The 10560-nt window shown below is 39.9% G+C and overlaps 1 pseudogene; it reads left to right on the top strand.

Moving 5' to 3' along the window:
• The first annotated feature begins 6073 nt into the window (after window positions 1-6073).
• LOC138170080 (LIM domain-containing protein 2 pseudogene) lies at window positions 6074-6845 on the top strand (annotated as a pseudogene).
• The last annotated feature ends 3715 nt before the right edge of the window (window positions 6846-10560 follow it).

Here is a 10560-nt window from a genome sequence, read left to right as displayed (position 1 = left end):
CCTTCCCCAGTAGATTTAGGTAAACAGAGCATAACTGACTTTCCCCAGAGTCACACGACTAGCATCTGAGGACACATTTGAATTCAGGCCCAGTGCACTATCCACTGATACACTTACCTGCATCCTGACCCAGGGATTAGCTCTCCCATAAAGAAGACAAAGCAATCTTAGGACCTGATTCCTCTTCTTTACCCTGGAGCTTTTTGCCCTCCACTGAAACATTAGACAGACCCAAGTCCTTCATTGGACAGAGATTCTTTTTACCCAGTTGTCCTTGGTATCTGATTAGCCCCACCTTCCCTAAAGCAGCTTTCTGGTCTCCTAAAGCCAAAAAAAATATGAGTCTAGGCCACTCGGACTTGGTGGGTACCTGAGACCATGAGAGTTTCTGTACTCTGATGATCTACTGAAGGACATGTTTCCATGAACAGATAAGGGAGTCATCTACTAAAGCTGAAGTTAGTGCCACTGTATTCTTGTTGTATATTGTTGTCATATTTGGGAAAAATTAATCTTTTTTTTCCCAAATGTTTGACGACTTACAGGTGCCTCATTTGTCCCCATATCAAACTTGAACTAAGAGAGTCCTGCCTCTAACATGGGGACTTCCACCATATTCGCATTAGTATAGTGCAGATATCCAGTAAACTTGGCCCACTGTAACTCAGAACTCCAGAGTTCAAGAGATCCACTAACATCAGCTCCCTGACTAGCCACCATGCCCAGATATCTATGTGGGAGAAAGATGTCTTTGGCTGACTCGGAGTTCAGACTGAGGCCTTTTATCCTCAGAGTCCCCGATCTAGCTGTGAGGCTAGATCTAGTCAGTGACTGACGGTAACCAAGTACTAGGTGCTTTCTTGGCCCCGGATTTTTGCCATAACAATCAGTGAACCTGAGAGCTTGGTAGACAACCCAGGATTCTATAAGTCACAGTAATCTTGTTTCCATTAGACTTCTGGAAAGAGGATGAGAGGGTAGTTGAGGAGGAGACTCGATTTAGGGCTGATTGAGGGCTAGGACAGGAAATTCAAGCATGAAGCAGATCAATGGACACTAACAGTGACTGTGGAGGTCATTAGATTGGGAGCTGAGGATGAGAGGAAAGAGGAAACAATGAAACAATGACCTGCAGACCCTGGGGTGTAAGGACCATCAGTCCCATTCATAGCACCTTTGGCCCTCCCTCCTCTCCTCTCTCCCAGAAGAAGCAATTTTAGTCTGTTAACCAGTCAATCCCTTCACTTTCCGATTCCCCCCTTATCCCTTCTCAGCTGCTAGACAAAGTTCTTGGTACTGGGGGATTTTGTTTTCTGTAACTGTCTACTTTCATATTTAAACAGCTCTTATATAAACTTGATGGTCATTAATTCTGAGCCTGCTTGGCAATTAAATGTCTAGAGAAAGAATGAGTCAGAGAGACAGAGACAGAGAGAATCAGAGACAGAGAAACAGAAAAAGAGACAGAGAAAGAGACATATAGAGACAGAGACAGACAAACAGAGAGAGAGACAGAGAGAGACTGAGATAGAGATAGAGATGAAGATAGAGACAGAGATGAAGAGAGAGAGAAAGAGAGAGAGGAAGTCAAAACCTTCAAAGGGATGGGAGACAATTTCTCCCCTTAAGCAGAAACTGGGGGTGGGGGAGGGCAGAGCTGAAGAAAGAGAGTACCTAATTGATTTGCTAGCAATGTATTAATGATTACTTGAATCATAGACTTATCCTCTTTCTTTATAAACCCAATGTGAGAAGAATACGGACAAGCCAAAGAAAATCCATAGTGTGGCCAGCTGGTTTGTCTGATAGAACCATGGAATAGTTGGTCTATTTCTATGCAGCTACCTGAAAGAGTAACTCCCCCCCCCAAAAAAAAAGTAGTATAGTTGAAGGGGGAGGGGAACATGAGCTATTATTCAGAGCTGAAAGGTTTTAATTATGCATAGCCCGCTACCTAGCTGACAAAACAGTCTAATTCTCATTGTGTGGAGCAGGACAATCTCCTGCTTTCCTCAGATACATTAAAAATGCATGTTGATTGATAGATTGATTGGCTGATCTTATTGGTTGCTATGTCTACTAGATGGAATTCTTTGTTCAGCTATGTATGCTAAACTTATTCCTAGTGGAATATTTTTTCCAGTCTCCGAAAGCATTGTCAATATTCATGGCAGATAATAGGACCACATGTCTTGTAGGGCCCTTCAGTGAGGGTTGGGGAAGACACCCATAGTCTCAAGAGGTCTGGCAGCTTTATCATTCTCCTCTGCAGACTGTTCCATGGGAGCTCTATATTTTCTGGGATAGACATAGGGACTTGGTGAGCTTGTGACTTTACCCAGGCTGGAACACTCCCTGAACCTATTTGACTTCCCAGTGAGTACTCAGAAGAATGCCTTGCACATTGTAGGTGCTTCTTAAATCCTCGTCATCAATGAAGATTTTTGTCATTGATAGGTGGCATAGTGAATAGAACTCTGAACTTGTAGTCTGAAAGACCTGAATTCACTTCCTTCTTCAGTCATGTACTAGCTGTGTGATCCTGGGCCAGTCACTTACTCTCTCATAGACTCAGTTTCTTCATCTGTGAAGTGGGGGTAATTATAGCACCTGCCTCCCAGGTGATCATAAGAAGCAAATACTATAATGTCCATTAATGAATTTAAAAATAAACTTTAAAGAGGTGGCTTGCTGGCACAGTGAGTAGAGCACCGGCCCTGGAGTCAGGAGGACCTGAGTTCAAATCCAGCCTCAGACACTTAACACTTACTAGCCGTGTGACTTTGGGCAAGTCACTTAACCCCAATTGCCCTGACTTCTTCCCTCCAAAAAGCAATAAATAAATATAAACCTCAAAGTGCCATGTAAATGTTAGGTTATTATTATTACTATTAATAGTTATCTTACACAGGGTAATGCTAACAACCTCTCTAATAGGAGAGAAAGAAGCATAGAAGAGGAGAAGGAAGGGAGGGAGAGAGGGAGGAAGGAAGCAAGCAATTAAGGAAGGAAATAATTTTCCATATTATTCAGAAGATTTGTTTAAAGATTTTGTGATATAACTCAGCTATGGTGGATATTGTAATGGCACTTTCATTCATCCATTTATTTATTTATTCATCCATTCATTCATTTATTTATTTATTCATTCATTCATTCATTCATTTATTTATTTATTTAATAAGCAATTGTGGTTAAGTAATTTGCTCAAGGTTACACGGCCAGCTATTTCTGGGTGTGTTGCTAAGTGTCTGAGCCCGGATTTGATCCCCAGGTCATCCTGACACTGGAGCCAGTGCTCTTACTTGCTGAGCCACCTGGCCGCCCCATGTAATGGCACTTTTAACTTAAGGGAGCTTAACTTATCAAATTAGATTACAAGAGTCAGAGATGAGGAGGAAAATAATTCTAGTCATGAGGCAGGAGATGGAATCTTCATTTTTTCTATCTCATTCATCTTATCTTTTTCAATAGAATTTTCACAGAAATGGTCTAGAAACAATTTTCTACCAAGCTATTTTTCTTTTACACTTAAATGTTCTATTGATACTTTTTATTTTTCAGTCATTTTCAGTCCCATCTGACTCTTCATGACTCCATTTGGTATTTTCTTGGCAAAGACACAGGAGTGATTTGCCATTTCCTTCTCCAGATCATTTTACAGATGAGGAAACTGAGGCCAAGAGGGTTAAGTGACTTGCCCAGGGTCACACAGCTAGTAAATGTCTGAGGCCAAATTTGGACTCGGGAAGATGAGTCTTGTTGACTCCAAGTCCAGTACTCTATACATTGCATTCTCCTACCTGCCCATTTGAATGCTTATTGATGCTTGAACAGGTGGAAAAAATAATTACCTTTCATAATTGAATAAAAAATCATCTTCTGAATGACTTCAATAGTAGACAGAACAAAAGTGAAAATATGCAACTCATCCTGTTCCCACATTAATCTGAGTCCTATTACCAGATCTCTATATTTTGAAGGCAATTCATTCCATGTGGTTTGGAGACTATGAATACCGGGTATAGAAATAACTATTAAGATAGTGTTCTTAAATTTTATAGACCAATACTTTGTCTTGGCATTTGTAAGCAATAGTTTTTTTTAAAAAGTTATTTATTATTTACTTTTAATTTACAACATTCAGTTCCACAGTCCCTTGAGTTTCAAACTTACTCCCCCTCCCTCTCCTTTCCCCTCCTCCCCCATGGCAGCATGCAATCAAATGTAGGATCTACAAACACCTTCACATTAAACATTAGTCAGGTTGTAAAGAAGGATTATAACCAATGGGGTGAAGAAAGAGAACAAAAGAAGAAAAAGAGAGAGAGTAAGTAGTTTGTTTCGATCTACATTCAGACTCCATAGTTCCTTCTCTGGATGTGGACATCTCTTTCCATCATGGGTCTTTTGGAGTTGACTTATAACCCTGCATTGATGAGAAGAGTCCAGTCTATCAAAATTGGTTGTTCAACATACATTGTACCTGTAATTGTGTACAAATTTCTCCTGGTTCTACTCTTCTCACTCATCATCAGTTTGTATAAGCCTCTCCAGGTAAATATAAAGACTGTCTGCTCCTCGTTTCTTATAGCACATTAGTATTCCATTACATTCATATATCACAGCTTGTTTAGCCATTCCCCAATTGATGGGCATCCCCTTAATTCCCAATTCTTTGCCACCACAAAAAGAGCTGCTATAAATATTTTTTGTACATATGGGTCTTCCTCCCACTTCTATGGTCTCTTTGGGATACAACCCTAGAAGTGTTATTGCTGGGTCAAAGGGTATTAAGCAATAGTTTTGATTGGAAAATGTTCTAGTTCAAATTTTTTTTTAATTATTGAATTTTAAGAATATTTTGTAATTTTTATTTGTTGTGTGTCTGTACTGTTGGTGTATAATTTCAGCCAATTTTTGTATCATTCTAAATATTTCTTGGGTGTTGAATTTTTCAAACTTAAGTAATATGTCTCAGTTTCTACCATTTCCTTGCAAAACCTGAATTAATCAATAAGTCTAGGCTCCTTAAAGAGGAGCTTTTGGTAAACTGATAGCAATGACTCAATCTTAAATCATTGTTAGAAGCAGCCAGATCTGCATATCTCAGCAATGTGATTGATGAAATTTTGATGTGTTGTTGCTTGAGTTCAATGGAGACCCAAGAAGGGTCTTTAGGTTTCACTCTTGGACATTAGGCATCTCATGGTCTTCTTCATCTAGTTATATCCATCAAGTTCAGTGTTGTGTATCCCCTGATAGCTCGTACTACTGTTCTGTGAAGACCTATTTATTCTAGAAGTATTTCCCTAAGCATTTAACTGTTTATCAGGTGACTTGGGAACATCTTCCTTTTTTTTTTAAATCAAAATGTTAATCTTTCCATAGTTACCTTGGAGAGATGGTACTTGTATTTGGTTAATATTGTATAATATTTAGTTAGCATGTTTTCTAGAGCTAGGTGGCACAGTGGATCAAGTCTCTGACCTGGAGTCAAGAAGACCTGAGTTCAAATCCAGCCTCAAATGTGACTAACTAGCTATGTGACCCAGGGACAGTCACAACCTCTGACAACCCCAGTTCTCATTTGTAAAGAGGATGAAATAATAGCATTTGCCTCCCAGAGTTGTAAGGATAAAATGTGATACTATTTGTCAAGTGATTTGCAAACTGTAAGTGCTATATATTATAATTATTGTTAACATTATTAAAACTATTCTTACATATTTTACTATTTCCAAATCTTTATGTTAAGATTGATATTGCAAAGGTATTAGTTGTTCCAAATGTTGAGCTTTTAAATGACAGTATCATAATTTCCTGCTTTACAACATAATACTTGATGTGTCTTGCCTATGGAAGACCAAGGCATTTATAAATATCTGTCATCCACAGTGCACCATTGTGTGGTAAACATAAGTGACTAAGTGATGGTTGACTGATAATCAAAGTTATTTTTGTCACAAAGAGAACCTCGATTCCCATACTGTCCCACATAACATGATACACTTTCAGTTCTTTTAATTTTATGAATGCTTTGGCTAACTTTAAAACATTTTTCAAGGGGATTCAGAGGCGTTGGCGGCTGCGGCCACCTCCAGCCCCCGAGAAGCAGACCCTGCACCTGGCCCCAGCAGCGGCCCAGCCTGGGCCTGGAGTGCTGAGGGCCTCACTCCCCCATCCCCTGTGCTCCCCATCCTTGCCTTCACCATGTTCCAGGATGCTGAAGCAGCTCTCATGAAGCCAAAAGCAGCCCTAGCGGCAACACAGTGCAGCGCTCCCAGTCATTCAGCCTCCGGGCACAGGTGAAAGAAACGTGCAGCTTGTCAAAAAACTGTCTACCCTATGGATCGTCTGGTGGCTGACAAGCTCATCTTCCACAACTCCTGCTTCTGCTGCAAGCATTGCCGCACCAAGCTTAGTCTGGGAAGCTACGCAGTGCTTCATGGAGAGTTTTACTGCAAACCCCACTTCCAGCAGCTGTTTAAGAGTAAAGGCATCTATGATGAAGGCTTTGGACGAAAGCAGCACAGGGAGCTCTGGGCCCACAAGGAGGTGGCCAATGGTACCAAAACAGCCTGAGGCCCTACAGATGCCCTCTTCCTGCCCCAGATCCCAGGGGTCTTTGGGGTGGGGTGGGGAGGAGGAGCTTGGGAAAGATTGAATTGGGGGGAGGGGGGGAAGGACATACTTGCTCAGGCTGGTCCAGTGATAACAGGGGGCTAACTTGCTGTCTTTTGCCTGCAGAGGGGGTGGGGGTTCAGTGACATCCCACTTTGTCCCTGGGGGCACTTCATTCCCACTGGGGCCCAGCAGTTTGATTTCATAACCCCTTCCCTCAGTAGGCCTCAGAGAAGCAGGCCCCAGGAAAGGATTTCCCCCTATCTTGGTGCCTTCTCTCCAGCTGAGAGTCAGCCTGCCCCAACACCTCCTTTAGGGTCCAGAGCTCCCTTACTGTCAACGAGGGCCCTGTGCACCCTCTCCCCTCCCATCTACCTCTGTCTACATCTTTGTTCTGAGTAACACCTAAGACACCTGGGAGAGAGTGGAGGCTAACGTGCCCCCTGTTGACTAGTAAAGCACAGTGATGATGCCTGGGTCGGGTGGGGGTGGGAGCAGGAAGGCAGAAACGTGTCTCTAAAGATAGACCCTTGCTGTAAACCCCGGGAGAGCTTGGAAACATTACTTGTCAACCTGGAATCAGGGAAGAGGAACTAAAACAACCCTTCCCAGGTTGTGAACTATAAAGACTGGTTGTGGGACCAAAGTAGCCAGTCCCCTTCGCCCCTTCTGCCCTCCCTCCCCTCAATGTGCCCATCTTGACTGTTGTGAACCTATTTTAAACGTGTACCTAATAGTACCAAAAAAAAAAAAACTTTTTTCAAAAGATAAGGCCAAAGTAGACATTTAGCCTACTCACATACATACTTTTGAGTAGTTGTTCCTAAAAGTTTATTCTCAAACCCAGAGGACATTCATGAGTTAGCAGCCCCTTTGCAAACATGAAGTTTGTACCTTTTTGCTTCCTTTGCAAATTCCTTAATGATTTTGAATATTTCAGCCTATCTATTCATTTTTAGTTGGCTTTTAATTAGAATTTATTTGTAGGTGAGCTCTGAGTCTATTAACCTTAGTCATAGACTTCTGTTAATTTAGTCCAGTGATATAAAGATAAAGTGTACTTGGGCTGACAAATGTAGGTTAAGCTAATGCAAATTTTTGGAGCTTTTGAAAACTCCACTACTTCTGGGATTATTGGGATTTCCAAAGTTGTATACATGTGCAACCTGAACAATAAAATACTAATAACCATCATAGTAGAGTAAAACTGGGGCACTGCACAGAACATTTTCTATGCTTACAAAGTAGGCAAGCTATTGTTAGTAAGGTGCTTCAGACCACCTAAGCCTGCCATAAATATTTTTTGGGTCAGTTACTTACTTAATTCCTCTATGATTGTGGTATACCCTTCAGTTAGCCAATAAACACTTTCACTTATCCTCTAGGCACTGTGCTAAATGCTAGGAATGAAAATAGAAAAAAACAAACAAAAACAAAAAAAACCCAATGACATTCTCTGTCCTCAGGAACTTATAGGAAGGGAATACACGAAAGAAAACTAAAAGAACAGAGGGGGAAAAAGCTCTCTGCGCTGGGCATAATGGAGGAGTCCAAAATAGTTGGGTAAGAAATGAAGAAGAGTGAAAATATGGCTGGCCTGGTTATGATCCTTAAATGGAGGTTTTCTTAGAGTTAATGACTCTATTATCCAATTAGAAGGATAGAGGTTACTCATGAGATATGAGGTTGATTGTAATACGATGAGATTTCCCAATGAGGCTATCCCTAGGGGCATGACAGCTAAATTGAATGAAGTCCAAAAGAGTGCATCCACTTGGAAATTGAAGAGTATAACAGGATTCCCTGCCTTATGCATACCCAGAAGAATATTAGTGTTTTAAAAATGGGCTTTTGTACTATTGAGTAACTCAGGCTCATAGTAAGCATTACATTGGTAGGAACCAATTCAATGCAACAACAAATTATTCTTAAATTCTGAGGTTCACAAGTTGCTTAAACTTTTAGTGCCCCCCACAAATCTCTTTAATTTTATATTGCAAAATAGATGCAGACTATATTGTGTGGAGTTTCCTCATCTAGAAGCTACTATTGCAATGAAATCTTAGATCTAGACCAAATGATTATATTTGTATGTATGTATATATATATATATATATATATACATATATTTTCCTCATTCTCTTGGTTTTTTTCATATTTGTATAATTAGGCTAATTTCTTTGGAGAGGCAATAGATTTCATGGAGAAGAAAATGTAGTGGGGTATGATATATTTAGCACAATATCATATAATATCTGTAGCTATTCCTGAATGCTGAGTATTTGTAGAAAATGCTGCTTTCATTTGCACTCTGCTCAGTATATCCTCTATGAGAATACATTTGGAAAGTCTAAGTGCCTCAGATTCATTTTTACTTCATATTTGTGTAGCACCTTCCTATGGGCTCAATCTCCTAACCCTCATTAGAACTGATAGGTTGCATTCCCAGAGAACCATTTGGGAGTAATCTTGAGAGACTTTCAAATAACTCCTCAAACCAAATTTTGAAGTCACAGAGTCAACAAAAAGTCAGAGTGAGACTTTTTTCCAGTTTAAGACAACTAGGAAGTCTGCAGAAGAGGTCTATGATACAGGGGTAGGTGGTCAACCTGGAGCACAGAAGCAGTGTCAGTGGGAGCAATCATGATCCCAGATAAAGCAAAAGCAAAAAGATTATTAAAAGATAAAATCGAAAGATCATCAGTGAAAACCATAACTTGATAGAAGGTACCAAGACAATGAATTTTTACAGCAAGTTTCTGCGGCAAAGGCCTTATTTCCCAAATATATTGAGAACTGAGTCAAATTTATTAAAAATCATAGTCATTCCCTAATTATTAAATAGTCAAAGGATATGAATAGCCATATTTCAAAAGAAATCAAACTTATTTATTGTCATATGAAAAAATGCTCTAAATCACTAGTAAGTAGAGAAATGCAAATTAAAGCAAATTTGAGGTGCCAGCTCACATCTATTAGAAATGACAAATGCTGGAGGGGATGAAGGAAAATAGGCACACTAATAAACTTTTGGTGGCATTATGAATTGGTCAAACCATTTTGAAGAACAAGTTGAAACTATGTCTAGAGGTTATAAAACTGTGGGTCTCCTTGACCAGGAAATACCACTACTAGGCCTATGCCCCAAAGGGATCAAAGAAAAAGGAAAAGGATTTATTTATACATAAATATTTGTAGCAGCTCTTTTTGTGATGGTAAAGAATTGGAAAGTGAAGGGTTGGTCATTAATTGGGAATAGCTAAATGAGCTGTGTCCTATGATTGTGATGGTGTAAGAAATAATGAACGGGTGGTCTAAGAAAACAAAACATGACAAGAATCCTAAGAACTGATGCAAAATGAATTTGTTTAGAATGTGTTTAGGTGTTTTTGCAGGTGCTTGGGGGAGAGCTTAGGTGAGTCCCTGCCTTTATCATGTTGGCTCCAGCTCCTGAGATAATCTGAATAGATATGTTGGAAACACTTTAGAAATAGAGTTCTTACAACTTTTTTTTGTCCTGTACTATTTGTAATCACTAAGTGATGTTGTTTGGCAAGGTTGGAAGGATAGGTGGAAAATGAAAGGAAAATGAAGAGGAGCTTTTTCCTTACCTCTACCTTTGGAATTTTGAGGACATAGCCATCCTTCCCAGTCTAGAACTTTCCCATCCTCCCTAGTAAAGTTAATCCTCAGTCAGTCACCATCCTTACATCGTTGGCCATGATTAGGGGAAAACACACACACACACACACACACACACACACACACACACAAGCACACTGAAGACTATATACCTCTAACATATCAATTTCCCTCACTTAAAAACTCTAGCTTCTTGGTTCATGTTTTCAGCCTGAAAGGCAAACGACCTGTATTCCATTTAAATTCTGCTTTTATAAGTTTATAAAAATTATTAATATTCACAAATTATAATAT

The sequence above is a fragment of the Petaurus breviceps genome, unplaced genomic scaffold (genome assembly GCF_028583685.1).
Source record: "Petaurus breviceps papuanus isolate PSGF00001 unplaced genomic scaffold, PetGlider_PUasm1.0 126, whole genome shotgun sequence".
Lineage (NCBI taxonomy): Eukaryota > Metazoa > Chordata > Mammalia > Diprotodontia > Petauridae > Petaurus > Petaurus breviceps.
Note: the sequence above shows the minus strand (reverse complement) of the source record. Positions and strands in the feature narration are given on the sequence as shown.